The sequence below is a fragment of the Pelophylax lessonae genome (genome assembly GCF_965119305.1).
Source record: "Pelophylax lessonae genome assembly, chromosome: 2".
Classification (NCBI taxonomy): Eukaryota; Metazoa; Chordata; class Amphibia; order Anura; family Ranidae; genus Pelophylax; species Pelophylax lessonae.
The window spans coordinates 481,065,589-481,084,639 of record NC_138769.1 but is presented as its reverse complement, the minus strand read 5'-3'; positions in this window follow the sequence as shown (position 1 = coordinate 481,084,639).

Sequence of the window (19,051 nt, the reverse complement as noted above, 5' to 3'; positions counted from 1 at the left end):
CCTTCCCAGAAGAATTGAAGGTGTTACAGCTGCAAAGGGTGGGCCAACTCAATATTGAACTCTGCGGACTAAAACTGGGATGCCGTTAAAGTTCATGTGCGTGTAATGGCAGGTGCCCTAATACTTTTGGTAATCTAGTGTATGTCTAGGCCCCACAGAGGGATTATCTTATGTTGTATATAACTTATTTTACTTTTTAATACAATTCCAGCTTTTCAGCAATGGGGAGTGGGGATACATGTAAAGCAGGTCTTGCTCCCAAGTTGCAAGGTCAGCTTTAATCTCCCCGTTTATTTTTGAATTGTGGTAGCAATCAATGCACAGGGAGGAAATTAACACAAATGTGAGGTAAAGATATCAACTTCAGGCACGCATTGTCCTGGGAAGAAATTAAGCTCAGGAACTCAATGCTGCAAGACAAAAGTGCTTATATAAAGGTGTCAGAAGCAGATGGGGGGATTATTCAGTTAAACTTTACAAAGTGGAAAGGTTTATAAGTTTAAGCAACTGCAAATTGATTGTTCCTTGGCTTACAGAGAGAAGATGAAAAATATCAATTTATCTTGTTGTTATACTTTGTAGCACTGATAACCAAGACGAAGGCAAACGATCCTTTTTAGACAGCTGCTTTATTGTCATAATATTTCCTCGGTCACTTAAAGGAGTACTAAGTATTAAAAAAGAGCATTAATCACCGAAACAAAATGTTTGGTATTGCTGAAATATTTTTTCTTGCTTTGAAAATGTGTGCATATGAATCCATCCCTGTGACTGCAGTTGCTATTTGTTTTGCTCCTCATAACAAACATCAGGGGAGTGAGACATGAGCTTGCTCTTGATTGCAAAAGTGAAAAAACGCATCCTGGGCACCTTTTAGATGTGCATGTTCCAGCGAGGGAGCTGGAAACTGCATGGTGTAGACTTTAACTATGCAGTCTGCCCATCAATTGCTTAACCTCCCTGGCGTTATGATTATGTCAGGAATTCTGTACCAAAAGCGGTACAATTTTTTTCATGGAAATTTGGCGTTATGTATTATAGGCCTACAATTCTTAGTAATTACTGACTTAAACCTGACCAAAACAAGACTCTAGTAGACATCCCAGATGTGATAAATTTGAAACCCAAACGCATGAATTATAATCTAATCAATAATATAATTTTATTATATAATATATAATATAATATATATATATATTATATTATATAATAAAATTATATTATTGATTAGATTATAATTTATGCATTATATTATATATATATATATATATATATATATATATATATATATATATATATATATATATATATAGGTGTATATATATATATATATATATATATATATGTGTGAGTTTGTGTGTGTGTATATATATATATATATATACATATATATACATATATATACATACATATACATTGCTGCTGCAGGGAACGGAACTAGGAAGTCATCACACCGATGGAGGACGGACGAGCGGCAGGGATCTCAGACGGCTGGCGATCTCAGCAATGAGAGATCATCGCTGGATCGCCAGGAGAAGGTAAGAGACCGCTGCGCGCTCTGCCCATCCACCCCGAGCGTGACTCAGGGATACCGATCCTAGCACAGAAAATCCACCCCGAGTCACGCTCGGGGTTACCGCTAGGAGGGTTAAATACATTGTTAGACCTGTTTCTAGGACTGTAATAAAGGGTTCAATGCTGCTGGCCACCGGACTGAAGAAATCCAGCAGAAGCAAAAAATACCGTGGGGGAAATACACTGCCTGGCCAAAAAAAAAAGTAGCCACCCAAAAAGGTCACACATTCTGTTTGACTGCCTTTAGCTTTGATTACGGCACGCTTTCACTGTGGCATTGTTTCGATAAGCTTTTGCAATGTCACAAGATTTATTTCTGTCTGGTGTTGCATTCATTTTTCCACCAAGATCTTGTATTAATGATGAGAGAGTCGGACCACTGCGCAAAGCCTTCTCCAGCACATCCCAAAGATTCTCAATGGGGTTAAGGTCTGGACTCTGTGGTGGCCAATCCATGTGTGAAAATGATGTCTCATGCTCCCTGAACTACTCTTTGACAATCTGAGCCTGATAAATCCTGGCATTGCCATTTTGGAATATGCCCGTGCCATCAGGGAAGAAAAAAATCCATTAATGAAATAACCTGGTCATTCAGTATTTTCAGGTAGTCGGCTGACCTCATCCTTTGGGCACAATGTTGCTAAACCTAGACCTGACCAACTGCAGCAACCCCAGATCATAGCACTACCCCCACAGGCTTGTACAGTAAACACTAGGCGTGATGGGTGCATCACTTCACCTGCCTCTCTTCTTACCCTGATGCACCCATCATTCTGGAACAGTTCTCCTTCAAGTTTTTAATAATGCATTGGGCAGTTCTTAACCCAATTTTAGTAGTTTCTGCAATCCCCTTAGATGTTTTCTCTGCTTGATGCATACCAGTGATTTGACCCTTCTCAAACAGACTAACATCTTTTCCACGACCATGGGATGTGTCTTTCGATATGGTTGTTTAACCACTTGCCGATCACCTGCCGCATATATTCCCGGGCAGGCTGGCTTGGTTGTGTGAGCGTACCTGTGCGGTGATTAGCGGGTGCGCTCCAGGAGGCGAAGGCACGTCTGCGCTGGTGGCGCGCTCTGCCCCCACTAGGCAGTGTGGATGCTGATCCACGGGATTGGTGGCACCGTTTGCACCCGTGATCACTCCCTGCTGAGAGAGAAGGACAATCAGCTGTTGTAAACACAGCTGACCATTCTTCTCTCTGAAATTATCACAGAACACTTGTGATCTTTTTATATAGGATCACAGGTCTCTATGATCATTTCACAAGCCCATCCCCCATACAGTTAGTAAACACTCCCCTAGGCTCACAATTAACTCTCTGATCACCCCTGGGTTAACCCCTTCCCTGCCAGTGTCATTATTACAGTAACAGTACATATTTCTAGCACTGATTACTGTAGTAATGTCACTGGTCCCCCCAAAAGTGTCAAAAATGTCAGTCAGGGGTCCGATCTGTCCGCCGCAATGTCCAAGTCCCACTAAAAATCGCAGATTGCCGACATTACTAGTAAAATAAAATAATAATACAAATGACATAAATCTTTCCCCTAGCTTGTAGAAGCAATAACTTTTGCACAAACCAATCAATATACACTTATTGCGATTTTTTTTTTTTACCAAAAATATGTGGCAGAATACAAATTGGCCTAAAAGGATGAAAAAAATCGATTTTTACATTTTTTTTTGGGGAATGTTATACCTGTATAGCAGAATGTGAAAAATATTGTTTTTTTTTTTTTGTTTTTTTTTCAGAATTGTTGCTCTTTTTTTGTTCATAGCATAAAAAATAATAATAATAATAATAATAAATTGCACAGGTGATAAAATACAAACCAAAAGAAAGCTCCATTTGTGGGGAAAAAAGGACATCAATTTTATTTGGGTACAGGGTCGCACGACTGCACAATTGTCAGTTAAAGTAACGCACTGCCGAATGGCAAAAAATGGCCTGGTCATTAAGGGGTAAATCCTTCTGGTCAGAACTGGTTAAGAAATGAGAAGCTAGTCATTGCATCATTTGGGGTTAAATAACTTGTTGGCAGCATAAAGATAATCACCCTTGCAGTAACTATCCATTAGGAGGCTCTTACCTATTGCTTATTTAATTACAGGTGGCAACTTTTTTTTTTTTTTTTTTTAGCCAGGCAGTATATCTGGATTGAAGCTGAATATTGCAGCAAAAGCTGGTTTTGGTATGGGATGGCAAGCATCTATATTATAGATTTAATAAATAACTTACACCAGACAGCTTTCTTGGATAATAACTTGGCCACGGCCTTTATTTATTGGTTTATAAATTAATTAACTCATTAATCCATCAATCAATAATTTTTTCACTTTTACCATTAGCATAACTTTGCAATACATAACACAACTACCCAGCTTTGACGCTCGGGTTATCACTTAACCATATAAAGACACCTCCATATTTTTGTCCCCCTTTCGAAAAAGGTGACCCTACCACATAAATTTATAAGGCCGTGACTTAATATATATTTGGGCGGGCGGGCGGGAAGCTCCGCTCCGGCTGATCTTCTGAGGCGACTGACTCCACGCCCTCGCTCCCACTCCTATATATAGCCTGCCTCGGTTCCAGAAACTTCGGTCACCTGACCTTCCGCAGGCAGCTATTTTAGCCAATCAGAGTCCTCCAACCTCCGTATCTCCCGCCTAGACGCTCTATACAGGGGGGAGCTAGAAACTGCCTATCTGCAGCCCTCCCATGAGGAAAAAGTAGGAAAATGGGGTCCTTGAAACCCCTTTCCCTTTTTCCATTCATGGGATGGCAAGCATCTATATTATAGATTTAATAAATAACTTACACCAGACAGCTTTCTTGGATAATAACTTGGCCACGGCCTTTATTTATTGGTTTATAAATTAATTAACTCATTAATCCATCAATCAATAATTTTTTCACTTTTACCATTAGCATAACTTTGCAATACATAACACAACTACCCAGCTTTGACGCTCGGGTTATCACTTAACCATATAAAGACACCTCCACTAAGTCAGGAGGTACTAACCTCCTGACTACCCCACCAGCCCGCGGCCAATTCTATAGCTGTCTGTAAGCCTAAATTCATTATATCCAAACCTATATCCGAAAGATGTATCCCATCTTTCCAATACAGGCCCGGAATACCCCCTTCCAAGTCCATATGCCTAAAGGATATGCCATAACCTATACTCATGAATTTCTCTATTCTATGATTGATTTTTCTCCTCATCTTCTCAAACACCTTTCCTACGTTATCTTGCAACCAAATAAGTCGAGGGATGATCTCAGAAAATACTACAACCGTACCAGGTGAAAAAGCCTTCCATTTTTTGATAACAAAACATATTTTAAAGAATAGGCTCACTGTTTTTATTCTCCCGATGTCATTACCTCCTAGGTGGATTAACAGTATGTCCGGTAATGGCCAACCATAACTCAGTCTACCTAGCTCGGTCATCAGATTGTCCCAGATCATCCCTCCCTTACCACACCAATATAATTCAAATAAACTTGGGTCCAGATCCAGATTGGTTCCATAAATTCTTTCTGCAGCTCTTTTGTGGGCCCAGCGGACATAAGAGTGCCCAACGATCCAAACTATTAACTTCTTACCTGGAATTAGAATGCACATAGTTAGATCTGACATATCTCTGATAGACATTTGACTTCCACCTGCCAATTTTCTTTATGTTATCCTCTCCCATTCCTAAGTTTGCTGCAGCCGTGGCTGCCCCAATTCTGAATGAGTGGCAAGATAAACCTTTATTGCACAGCCCTAAGACAGCTAAAATTTTTCCAAAGATCCTTCGAAACTGAAACCCAGTCAGAGGAGACGAATCTCTATGAATAAAGAGCCGTGACCCCTTTCCAGGCCTCACCTCCAAGTATGTCTTCAATGTTTTTAACGGGCATATGGATTCCACTGTACACTTTCTTAGTAATATCCATGTCCCCTTACCTGACTGGTCTGTCTTAGACTTGCGCAAAAATAATTTTAATTTATCTTTTTCGAAAACTACATCCTCAAATAACAAACCACCCTCATCTCTTTTCGATCTAGGAACCAATTCTGATATTCGCAAGGCTGCAAAAAAACAAACAGAAAATGCTGCTCTCAACAATTTAACTTCATATTCTGAAAAACATACTCTATCAGCATATTTACAAATATCTCTTAGGTTATTCACAGAGATTGGGCCTTGATAATTTATCCTAGTTTGTTTCTTTTTGTATCCTTTTAAAGCTTGCTGAACCGAAAAGAAGGATAATATAGACTCAAAACCCTTCAGTTTCATAAAATACGATACTCCATATAAGGTTTTGTTAACATGTGACCAAGACCATTTCTTTTGAAGTAAAGATTCAAGGAAACACAATACCAATCTCTCTGAAATTGCCATCCGTCCATCATTGGTCTCATGTAAGAATGATAACCACAGTGACCAGGAGCTGCAATAGCTTTTCCATGTTGAGTACGCCAGGGAGTTACGAATATTCTCTTGGACTAAACTAAGTCCCATAGATGCCCGAGACATTTCATACCCACTTTGTTGGCCTCCGGCACCAGTTCGAAGAATTTGCTCATCTGTAAACGTGAGAGAGCGTCAGCAATAACATTTAGTTTACCTGGAATATAGCGAGCTTTTAACCAAATGTTATACAACAGGCACCTGGAAACTAAATATCGAATCATTGAAATAACTGGTTGTGATCTAGAATTTAAACAATTTATTGCGAATAATACTTCCTTATTATCCGTACTCAATAGGATTCTCCTGTTCTGAAACTTCCGTCCCCAAATCTCTACTGCCACTATGACTGGAAATATTTCCAACAATACAATGTTTTGTAACAGACCTTTTACTTTCCATTTTTCCGGCCATCTCTCCGCACACCACTCATTTCTCCAAATGGCAGAGAACCCGATAGAACCTGCTGCATCCGTGAACAAACAGAATTGTGAGTCTGTAATGAATTCTTCTCGGATCACTGTTCTACCATTGAATGTTTGCAAAAAATGTGTCCATATCAGCATATCCTCACGAATATCCTGAGTCAGCCTAATATGCGAAAATGGACTTTTCAATCCTGCCATTTTAAGATACATACGCCTTGAGTATATTCTCCCAACTGGCAGGATTCTAGTAGCAAAAGCCAGATTACCCAAAAGCTTCTGCAGTTCTTTCAGCAAAACCTTTTTCTTCCTAATCAATATTAAGATGAGATTGTAAATTTTATCCAACTTGTTCTTAGGTAATCTAAATTCCATGTTATTTGAGTCTATCAAAATTCCCAAAAATTCTAATGTTTGAGAAGGGGGTACAGTTTTTTCTTCAGCTAGTGGGATGTTGAACTGGGCACAAATATCTCTGAACGAGTTTAATAGCTGTAAACAGCTACTAGAATTTTTTGGACCCAGAAATAAAAAATCGTCCAGATAATGCATTGTATATTTGGAACCTGATTTTTCTTTCAAGACCCATTCCAGAAAGGTGGCGAATGTCTCAAAATATGCACACGATAATGAGCACCCCATAGGTAGAAACATGTCAAAATAAAATTTATCTTTGAACATGAAACCTAGCGAGTTGAAACAACTCGGGTGAATGGGTAACAACCTAAATGCTGACAAAATATCAGCTTTGCTCATCAGTGCTCCCTTGCCCAATTCCCTCAATAAAACTATCGCCTGTTCGAATGAAGCATATTCCACCGAACAATCGTTCGGGTCTATCTGGTCATTAAGGGAACTGCCCAAGGGAAAAGATAAGTGATGGATTAGCCTAAATTTATTCAGCTCTTTCTTCGGCAGGATACCCAAAGGAGAAATTCTAAAGTTATTAAATGGTGGATTACAGAATGGGCCTGCAACCCTACCCGCTGCAATTTCTTTATTTATTTTGTCTTCTACTATATGCGGTAATTCCTCAATTGACTTTAAATTTCTCACCTTTATACAACCTTTTCCTTCAAAAACAGGTAGTCTAAAACCCTCTGCAAAACCCTCATAAAGTATGTTGGCCCTCTGTTGATCTGGGTATTTGCACAGCCATGTTTGCATTTCTTGCAGGTTCACCAGGAGTTTGCCCCTTAAGAAATGGCTCTTTTCCTGATTGCGTATTGGCTGCCATTTTTTTAAAACATTTAGACACGCTATGTGCTCCCGCGCAAAAAGCACACTCGTGTCTAAAACGGCAATTATGTAGCCACTTACAGTTAGAATCATTAAATGCAAAGCATATACCTTTCTTATAACTTGTGACCTGATTTGTTCCCATACTTACTGGTCTGGCAATTTGTGGTCTCTGTGGGATTAATAGGTTAAGCCACAGACCCACATCTTTACAACCCCACTGTAACTCTTTATGCACAGACAACTTTTGCCGGAAAGATTCATCGTATGAGAACCAACCAACACCTCCAAAATTCTTGTATGCCTCAAGAATGATTTCCACATGATGGAAAAGGCCTACTGCTTTACTAGGCTGTTTTTCACACAATACACCTGCAAATATGCAGAACGCCTGCAGCCAGTTACTAAAAGTTCTAGCAACCGGTCTTCGCCTATCCTCATCATTTTTCTCCGGCTTTAGGAATTCCTTGCTAGATGGAAGTAGGGATAAGATATCCACGAATTCCCCATTCCAAATCTTTTCTTTAATACCTGCACCCAGGTGAAAGCCCAGAGGAGAAGGGCATACTTTCCTTCAACACAATTTCAGGTACTTTCTCCCTGAAACCTGTTGATTTCTCTGGCACCAATTTCCCCTCCTCCGGGTTTTGCCACACTGAAGATACATTCCCCGTTTGTACTTTACTGTGTAAACTATTTAGGGAATTGACTATAAGATTTAAGGACTGGTTCAAGTTTTCAAATATAGCCACATTTAACTCACCCGGCCCGGCAGTACCCGGTTCTTCCAAAACCTGCATTTCTTCTGCCGGCCAATACAAAGGGCTGTCTTCTCTATCGCTCCTCCGGCAGCTGCCACTGAGGCCAGCAGTGGACCTCCCTGCGACAGCTCCGGCCTCTGTTACTTCATGTTGCCATGACGCTGCACCCGCCTCTTCTTCTCTCGCTGCTTCTTGACTTCCCCGCCTTCTTCCAGCCTTCCGTTCTTCCACCGGTGGGCTGTATTGTCTTCTTGGCGTCCTTCTTCTCTTCAGCCGCTCTTCGGTAGTTGCGGCACTGTCTTGTTGTTCCAGTCCCGGTCCTGTAGTATTCTGGTCCGTCATGTTTTCTCCTGCAGACACCTCCTTTTTGCCCCGCCGTCCTCCGCTCGGCCTGCCTCTCTTTCCGCCTCTTCTTCCGTCACCGCTGGCTTCTCCCTCCGCTGTCCTCTTCTTTTCTTCAGGCAAGTCTCTTCTTTGCGGCCGTCCTTCTTCCGTCTCTTCTTCTTCCGTCAGCTCCAAACAGCGCCGCAGCCACTTCTCTCCACCCTCAGCTTCAGCCTTCTCCAGCAGCTGGCGAAGTAGTGTCTTCATCCTGAAGCTCCGCTCCGGCTGATCTTCTGAGGCGACTGACTCCACGCCCTCGCTCCCACTCCTATATATAGCCTGCCTCGGTTCCAGAAACTTCGGTCACCTGACCTTCCGCAGGCAGCTATTTTAGCCAATCAGAGTCCTCCAACCTCCGTATCTCCCGCCTAGACGCTCTATACAGGGGGGAGCTAGAAACTGCCTATCTGCAGCCCTCCCATGAGGAAAAAGTAGGAAAATGGGGTCCTTGAAACCCCTTTCCCTTTTTCCATTCATTTTATATTTTAATAGGCTATTGATTATTATTAAATATTATTTTTGACTGCAGTTCTGCTTTATTGTTTATGTTTATAATGTAGCAACTCGTGTACTTTGGCCATTATTTATATTGATAGTCATTGCCATCTCCCCTTGGCCTAATACAAGGGAACATCTGTAAATAGATATACATTATGTAATAAAAACGTTCAAAGTGCTGGACGGACCACAAATACAAGTATTTCCAAGTGCCATCTTCAGTTTCTCTGTCAGAGATCAGGATCATGTGCTGCAATCAGATAAAGTAGGTTATGAGATCCCTTGGTTTGCACTTTCAAATATTAAAGTTGTCTTAGAGCTAATGAGGAGGTGGTTGCTTGAGAACCTCTTAGTGGTACCTTATGATATTGAGGTGGTTGCTTGAGAACCTCTTAGTGGTACCTTATGATATTGAGGTGGTTGCTTGAGAACCTCTTAGTGGTACCTTATGATATTGAGGTGGTTGCTTGAGAACCCCTTAGTGGTACCTTATGATATGGAGGTGGTTGCTTGCAGAACCTCTTAGTGGCACCTTATGATATGGAGGTGGTTGCTTGCAGAACCTCTTATTGGCACCTTATGATATGGAGGTGGTTGCTTGAGAACCTCTTAGTGGTACCTTATGATATTGAGGTGGTTGCTTGAGAACCTCATAGTGGTACCTTATGAAATGGAGGTGGTTGCTTGAGAACCTCTTAGTGGTACCTTATGATATGGAGGTGGTTGCTTGCAGAACCTCTTAGTGGTACCTTATGATATTGAGGTGGTTGCTTGAGAACCTCTTAGTGGTACCTTATGATATGGAGGTGGTTGCTTGAGAACCTCTTAGTGGTACCTTATGATATGGAGGTGGTTGCTTGAGAACCTCTTAGTGGTACCTTATGATATGGAGGTGGTTGCTGGGAACCTCTTACTGGCACCTTATGATATGGAGGTGGTTGCTTGAGAACCTCTTACTGGCACCTTATGATATGGAGGTGGTTGCTTGAGAACCTCTTAGTGGCACCTTATGATATGGAGGTGGTTGCTTGAGAACCTCTTAGTGGCACCTTATGATATGGAGGTGGTTGCTTGAGAACCTCTTATTGGCACCTTATGATATGGAGGTGGTTGCTTTAGAACTTCTTAGTGGCACCTTATGATATGGAGGTGGTTGCTTGGGAATCTCTTAGTGGCACCTTATGATATGGAGGTGGTTGCTTGAGAACCTCTTAGTGGAACCTTATGATATGGAGGTGGTTGCTTGAGAACCTCTTAGTGGCACCTTATGATATGGAGGTGGTTGCTTGAGAACCTCTTAGTGGCAGCTTATGATATGGAGGTGGTTGCTTGAGAACCTCTTAGTGGTACCTTATGATTATGAAGGTGGTTGCTTGAGAACCTCTTAGTGGTACCTTATGATATGGAGGTGGTTGCTTGAGAACCTTTTAGTGGCATCTTATGATATGGAGGTGGTTGCTGAGAACCTCTTACTGGCACCTTATGATATGGAGGTGGTTGCTTGAGAACCTTTTAGTGGCATCTTATGATATGGAGGTGGTTGCTTGAGTCAGTAAGAGAGGCGTTAGTGACCTTCTGTCACTAAACCTTGTTTTAAACCACACCACACGCAGTTAAATACTGAAGCAAAAACAATATTTCTGTTGCTAAATTTAATCGGTAGAAGAAGCCCATGCTCAGTAGAGCCCAAGGATACAAACCATTGAGCAATTATTGCCCAAACAAATTCTTTATAAAATGATTACATGAACTATAAACCATGGTTCTGGGTCATAATTAATTCCACATATTTCTGGACTGAACATAATATACAATTTATTTTCTAACAAGCCTTAAGTATCTCATTCATTTTTAACTCTACCTGCATGAATATCTTTTTCTGAATGGCTGCATAGCTAAGCTACTTAATCAAATGTTTTCATTGACTGTAGACCAAATAATATTTTTATTAATTCTTACACAAGGTCAGACAGATTGCTCTGATAGAACAAGTTCATCCATTCCTATTGACAATTGCAATACCATTCTAGATATCTGTGCACAAAAACATCATTCTCTCTGTATTTAGCACAGAAAAAAGCAGAAATAAACCATAATATCAGAGCCTATCTTTGCCGGTTGCTGAATATGTGACATTTGCGTGTTGTGAACCTGTGTATTGATCAGCATGTTAAAGAAGACTTCTGGGTTGGGTATTATACACATAGTTATATTGATCCAAGCTGGAGCAATGAACCTATGTATATGCCATTCCTGGTTGATGCCCCTGGAAGCTGGAGATCACTTAAAGTGGAACTTCCGCTATAAGGCCCCCTCCCCGACTCCTGTTCGTGAAACAGAGCTTTTGGGGAGGAGGGGGGGGGGGGGATCGGGTACCTGATTTTGACAGGTACCTGCTCCCACTCCCATTCCGGTCGCCTTTGGTGATGGGAAGCGGAAGTTCTTCCACCCAAAGTCTTCTGGGACACATGACAGGTTCTAGATTACTTTGGGACCAGTCACAGAGCGCAGCACCGCTCGCGCATGCGCAGTGGGCCCCTGGCTGTAAAGCCACAAGCTGTCACAGCCGGGTGCCCATAGTAGAGATGCCAGGGCCGCTGAGGGAGGACACAGGGCGGACACGGCAGGGGTGAGTACACCGCTGGTTTGTAGGACAGGTAAGTGTTTTTATTAATAGTCAGTAGATACACTTTTTGTAGCTGCTGACTTTTTATAAACAAAAAAAAAAAAGGCCTGGAACTCCGCTTTAAGTAGATATCAATACTCCAGTGATCCTCACTTGCTTCTGGGCCCTGTGCTGAGCGGCCGCTATTCTTGTGCATTTTAAAGAATGCTTTGCATTTTCTGAATGAATACAAAGCATTCTCTGATTGATCAAGGTGTAGGTCATCTCTATAGACTGGATCATGACTTTTTATTGTTGCTATTGCAGCACTGGTATTATTTGGTGTTAGCTTCTGAGTAGATTTTTGCTCCAATAAGATAAGAAGAGATTTTGGGATGATATTTAACATTTTGAATTAATATGGGTTACATGTCAGTTTTATGGTAGAAATTAAGGGGTTTATTTAAAGGTAAAGGTTAAAGTGGAAAAAAAAAAAAAACATTCCCCTCTGGGTGATCTATGCACATTACAAGGATTGTAACAAACTTTGTTGCAGATTCCTACATTTTGGTATTCTAAAGAAATCATTGTTTGTTCCTCTGTGCTGAGTGGGTCTAATGGGAGTGTTTTTATAATTATCTGTCAGCTGTGGCAGCTGCAGAGCACTAATGAGGAAATCTGCTGGGCCTGCATCCCTTTAGACGTGTTCCTACTGGGAGTATCTCACCAAAAATGACATTTTTGTTGCAGGGGATGCCAGAAATCTGACTTGTATCTTAAGGCAGACTTCTGGGAAAATTGGTGAGCCAATCACACAAGCAGGAAATTATGTTTCTGGGGTGTGGTCAGTACAAATTCTATGTACAGAACACCTCTAGGTAGCCATATTGCATTGCATTTTCAGAAAGTTACAACACCTGCAGATTGAAAAGGAAAGGTAATTTTTAATAACATTCAATTACAATATGATTTGTGTCGCAATTGTATATGCTATAATGTTTTTTCTTTATTTGCTATTTTTTTCGCCCCACAGAAATGAAGGTACCCTTTAAAGATTAAATTCTAGTTTCGGTTAAGACTAGGTTCACACTGATATAGTGCAAATTGAATCCGTTTTGCAGTGCGATTTCAAAGTGCAAGTTGGTGCGGTTCAAATGCAATTCTGATGCGTTTTTCTCTCTCTCTCTCTCTCTCTCTCTCTCTGAACTAGAAGAGAAGATAAAATAACATATTCAGCCTCATTTCAGAGATTTCCCCCACAGTATTTTTTCTGCCACTCTATGTATGTCCTCAGTCTGTTGGCCAGCAGCATTCAACCCACTTCCTCTGAACCCAATGTTGGACATTTAAAGGAGAGGCAGCACAGTGATGAGCTCATTTCTCACTAACTTTGATATTTCTTCCTATCAGCATGCTTTTTGCCAGCACATGAACTGATTAGCTCCTTGTGCTGTTCTTTTCTCTCACACACCATCTCTGCTGTAGAGGCTGATAGCAGGTCATATTTAGTTACTTACACTGCTTACATTTAAAAATCTATTTACATTGATTCTAAAGAAATGTTTTTTATAAATAATAAACATATCATACTTACCTGCTCTGTGCAATGGTTTTGCACAGAGCAACCCCGATCCTCCTGATCTGGAATCCCCCACTGGCACTCCTGGCCCCTTCTCCCCCCTGAGTGCCCCCATAGCAAGTAACTTTCTATGGGGTTACTTGTGCAGGCTCGCTCCTGAGCCCCGCTCTGTGTGTCCATTGATACACAGAGCGCAGCTCGGCCCCGTCCCTGCTCTTTCCTCACTGGCTGTGAACGACAGGTTTTCTGTGAGGAAAGAGAGAGCAATTGTCCTCCTGCACAGCACTAGAATGAGATTGAGCTCAGGTAAGTAAGGGGGGCTGGGGGGGGGGGGGGTGGGGGTGGGAACTGTACACAGAAGGTAAAAAAAACACTACTTGTGGAACTACTTTAACAATGTATTAATCATTACAAAGCTGCATTCACCTTTGTTTTTTTTTTTTTGTTCAATATATCTGCTTAAAGTTCAACGTAACTGTTTTTCTTTTTTTGAATTCCAGTTAACACCTAACTAGCCAATCACATGGCAGCAGCTCATTGCATTTAGGCATCTAGACCTGGTGAAGATGACATGCTGAAGTTCAAACCAAGTATCAGAATGGGTAAGAAAGTGGATTTAGGTGTCTTTGAGCAAGGCATGGTCTGAGTATTTTAAAAATTGCTGATCTACTGGGATTTTCACTCACAGCCATCTCTAAGGTTTCACAGAGAATGATTTTGAAAAAGAGAAAATATCCAGTGAGCGGCAGTTGTGTGGACGAAAATGCCTTCCGGAGGTCAGGGGAGAATGATCAGTCTGGTTTGAGATGACAGAAAGGCAACGGTAACTCAAATAACCACTCGTTACAACAAAGGGTGCCACTCCTGTCTGCTAAAAACAGGAAACTGAGGATACAATCTGCACAAGCTCACCAAAATTGGACAATAGAATATTTGAAAAATGTTGCCTGGTCTGATGAGCCTCGATGCCCCATAAAAAGGCTGTACCGCTTCTGCCACAGACATACCTAAAGGATTCCTGGTAAAGGGAAGTAAAAAGTCCCTTCCGCTGACCTACTGAGTGTGGAATAAAGACATGGACCCAGGCCTCCCCCCCAGCTTAGATGGTGTACACTGTGTCTGAGCAGGGGCCGGTTCCATACCCCACTGTAGACTCTCTTCCCCTGGACCGAGCTTTCACAGCTCCCCCCAACCAGCCTCCACTGGCCAGATCAGGAACCTGGATCCCGCCGGTGAGTAGAGAGTACCTGGAGCGGAGTTTCAACATGGAATGGGGGTCAGGAGGAGGCCAGGAAGAGGGGGAGTGGGAGGAGGGGGGCAAGTCGCTGCACCATGGGCCTCTGGTTTGTACTTGCCCCCTGGGCAGAAAGTTGCCCTTGATATCTAGCACACAGGAAGCCATGGGTTCTTGGAAATTATGAATGGGACTGAAGCATTATCATATAATTTGCACATGTAAGATTTAAACATTACTTTTTTTTTATGGAGCCAGGAAGGGATAGAACTTGCATCAGCTTTTTATTATTGCTGTGCGCCTTCCTGACAGATAGGATCCTCTCACTCCCTTTGTGATCACCTGAACAGGAAAAATATTTATGAATGAAAATTAAAAAATAAAACATTTGGTGTAGAGTTCCCCATTTGGCTAAGTTAGTTTTGCTATTACATCTATAGTGAACGTCATTTAACTGGATTTCTGTATATTTGATGCCATTCCAAAGGCAGTTCCATGCTGCATGGATCATATCTTAACTGCATTCTTAATATTTGCCGACACCGAGAAATACAAGAATTATCAGTTAAAAAACACTGTTTAATTGTAGTTACATTGTGGGATGCATTTTCATGTCATCATTCATATTATATAGCGATATATGGCTAGAAATGCCAGGGTAATGAGAAATCCAGTTAATCCTTCTGTCAGAAATCTATTCTGGGCAAGACCTGGATGGCTGGATTAGAAGGGAAGGAAACCGCAGATAACATTTAATAGAGATAGGAGTTTTATTTATGTTACCCATGAGAGTGTGGGAAAATTGTCCTGCTGCCACAGTGCTTGGAAAAAAAATAGGTTTCAAGAGAAAAAGAAACAATTATATTAAATATATAACAACAGTCTAGGTTATTTATTGCACTATTTATTATAATGCAGTAAAATAATTCAATAGTGGATAACAGCATGTGCCCAACCTATCTTACTTATCACAGCAATATGTAATATAGATTGTATTCACTGTTCACAATTCAGGCTTGCTGAATTGTTTTGACCCATTGTCCAGAAAAATGCACCAAATCAATGTTACAAAGGCTTCCCCTGGCTAATGTAAACTTATTGTTGAATGGTAAAAGCAAACTAACCAGCTTTTATACTGGTTCTTGCTTTGACTTGTATTTTTAGCTTGCTGTGAAATATATATTGATCAAATAAATACTGATCCACTTAAAATGAATGGTAAGTTCCCCTTTGTCACAAAATATTACACACATTGATATGAAAAGAATAATTGGCATGGAATGATAAATCATTGTATTCTTAAAGATCTAGTCCAGCCAGAAGAGATATTTCAGTTACAGGTAAAGTCTTGGTAACTCCATCAATGATATCTTCCTACCATAGTTTCCAGGTCTGTTTCCATTCTCCAACATAGGCGTGCGCACAGGGTGTGCCTGGTGTGCCTGGGAACACCCTAATCACCTAGGGCACATTAGCATTATCGCTCTGTTTGCCAGTGAGGAGATGGGAAAGATCTCCCTCTGACTTGCTCTGCCATAAGAGAAGTGCCTACGCACTTCTATTTCACTGTGCCAATAGGGAGAGTAATGTACCGGGGCCATATACATGTAGGCACACACATGCATGTGTATTTAAACTTTGGGGTGCACACCCTAATGCAATAGGCTGCACACACCTATGTTCTCCAACATGTGTTCCCCATAATATGCAGTAGATGAAAAATACAGAAGGGAGACAGGGATCTCTTCATATTGGCTGCAGCCGGTTTGCAGACCTGGAAACGAAACTGTCACAATCTCATAAACACGCATTAAAGTGGTTGTAATTCCTCACATATACCCAGTGAAGTGAATGGCCTCAGATGATACACAGAGATGAAACAAATCCTCCTACATAAGTTCTGCTTGTTTATTTGCAGTGTTCTCTTGTCTACAACTCTTCAAAGTGGGGATTTGTGATAAAATCATTGGGTCCTTTCACACGGTCTTTCCGCCAGGTGGACTACGTTTTGCTAAGCGGTGATGGATCCATCAATCCCCGCTGAGCAGGCGGATGACAGCTCTGTCTCCACTCTCTCTGCTGAAATGGACCTGTCAGATCCCCGCTCTCCTCTATTGGAGATCGGATGAAACGGAACACCTGTCTGTTTTTGTTATATTCTCCGTGTTGTGAGAGACACAGGACTCTGGTCTGGAACAACGGTTGTTTATTCAGGACTCACTGTACAGCATTACAGGACAGCTCTGCATATCATACATCTCTACATGTGTCTAAAGATGGCCACTCTGCCCCTTGACCCTTGTCATCACTCCTGGGTGGAGCCAGCCTTAAAGTGACAGTACATGTGAAACCCTTCAGGTATAACACCTTCCATCCATACCTAAAAAAAAAAACAAAAAAACAAAAAAAAAAAAACAACAAAACAAGAACAGGCATAAAACAGTAACTCATAATTGTCCAATACAGTCCTCCAACTCAGGAGATTTACATGGTTTCTTCCATGTCCGGATGTGAGAACAACTTCCAGGGAAGCTCCGGGGAGAAAATGGCAGCGGATCACTTTCGGCGGGCCCGTCGAAAGTCTCGTAACCGGTCTTGCATTTGAAACCGGTCAGGAGGGCGACAGTGTCGTTGAGGACGGGCACCCAGCGACTCGGGGCTGGAGGAAGCAGGGTTGGCCGGAATGGACACCGGCGGGGCCAAGAGGGGATTCCCTAGCTCAGAGGGTGAGCAGACCTCTGGACCAGGGCTGGAGGGCTCTGTTGGAGCTGAGTTCAAAAGTTCAGAGTCTCCCCAAGCATCAGTCTCAATGCCTCCTGATCCGGTAGGAGCAGATCCTTGAGACACTGGAGGTGCAGCCGATGTCAGGGATTCGGGCAGCTGAGAACGAGGACGCAATTGGTCCGCATGCCTTCTGCAAATGGAACCATCTTCCAGGCAGACCCTATACATTTTGGGTCCCAAAGTCTCTGCGACGATAGCAGGAATCCAACGAGTGTTGGAAGCGCCATAAGATCGGGCCCATACCTTTTGCTGGGCTGTAAACCGGGGAATCTCGTCGTGTTCGACCCTCTTGTCTTGGGACTGCCGTACATGTTCCTGGACCGTTTGAGGGCGGAGCATATCCAAAACAGTCCATGGCTGCCGACCCAAAAGAAGTTCAGCTGGAGTTTTCCCAGTGGTTGCATGTGGTGTGGTTCTGTAAGCAGAAAGGAAGGAGTCCAGCTGCTGGGGTGACAGGGACTGTTGTTTACTTGTAGCCACAGTAGCTTTGAAATAGCGTTTGAAGGTCTGTACAAACCTTTCTGCTTGACCATTTGTAGCCGGGTGGTAAGGTGCGGTCAACTTGTGTTTGATGTTGTGGGCAGTCAGGAAACCCTGAAACTCCTGGCTTGTGAATTGTGCACCGTTGTCTGTGACAATTTCTCTGGGGTATCCAAACGTAGCAGCGAGATGTAACAGTATGGAAATCGTCGCCTTAGTCGTTGGCTGAGTAACAGGAACGACCTCAGGCCACTTTGAATGGGCATCAATAATGATCAAAAAGGTGTGTCCTCTGATCGGGCCTGCAAAGTCCAAGTGTAGGCGAAACCAGGGAACCGTGGGCCAAGTCCAGGGCTGGACGCACCCTCGAGGAGGGTCTCTCGCAGTTTGTGCACATCCAGCACACGCATTCACATATGTCGTGATATCGGAGTCGAGGTTCGGCCACCACACATAGCCTCGGGCCTTTTGTTTCATACGTGTGCCCCCGGGATGACCAGTATGTAGCAATTCCAGAATGTGTCTCCGGAGGGTCTGTGGAACGATCACTCGGTCTCCCCATAAAACACAGTTGCCAGACACAGTTAATTCCAGACGCCTACGGAAGTAAGGCTCATAATCCTGTGTGACAGTTGCAGGCCAACCGTACCGTACCCAGGAGAGTATTGTCTTAAGGAAGGTATCCTTGGCTGTATGGGCTGCTACTTCCCCGGAAGACAGAAAGGACAGGCTGGTGTAACGACAACTCTTGACAGGTGGAGAAGAGTCTGTTAATGTCCTTGTCAGACGGGACATGGCGTCTGCATTAGCGTTGGCATCATGGCTGCGATACTGGATTTTGTAGCTATATGCTCCCAAGAATAGGGCATAGCGTTGAAGACGGGCTGCAGTCGTCTGGGAGATGCCTTTGTCAGGGCTAAAGATCTGAAGGAGTGGTTTATGATCAGTCAGTATGGTGAATTCCCTACCATACAGGTAAAGATGAAACTTCTTAATTGCCCATATGA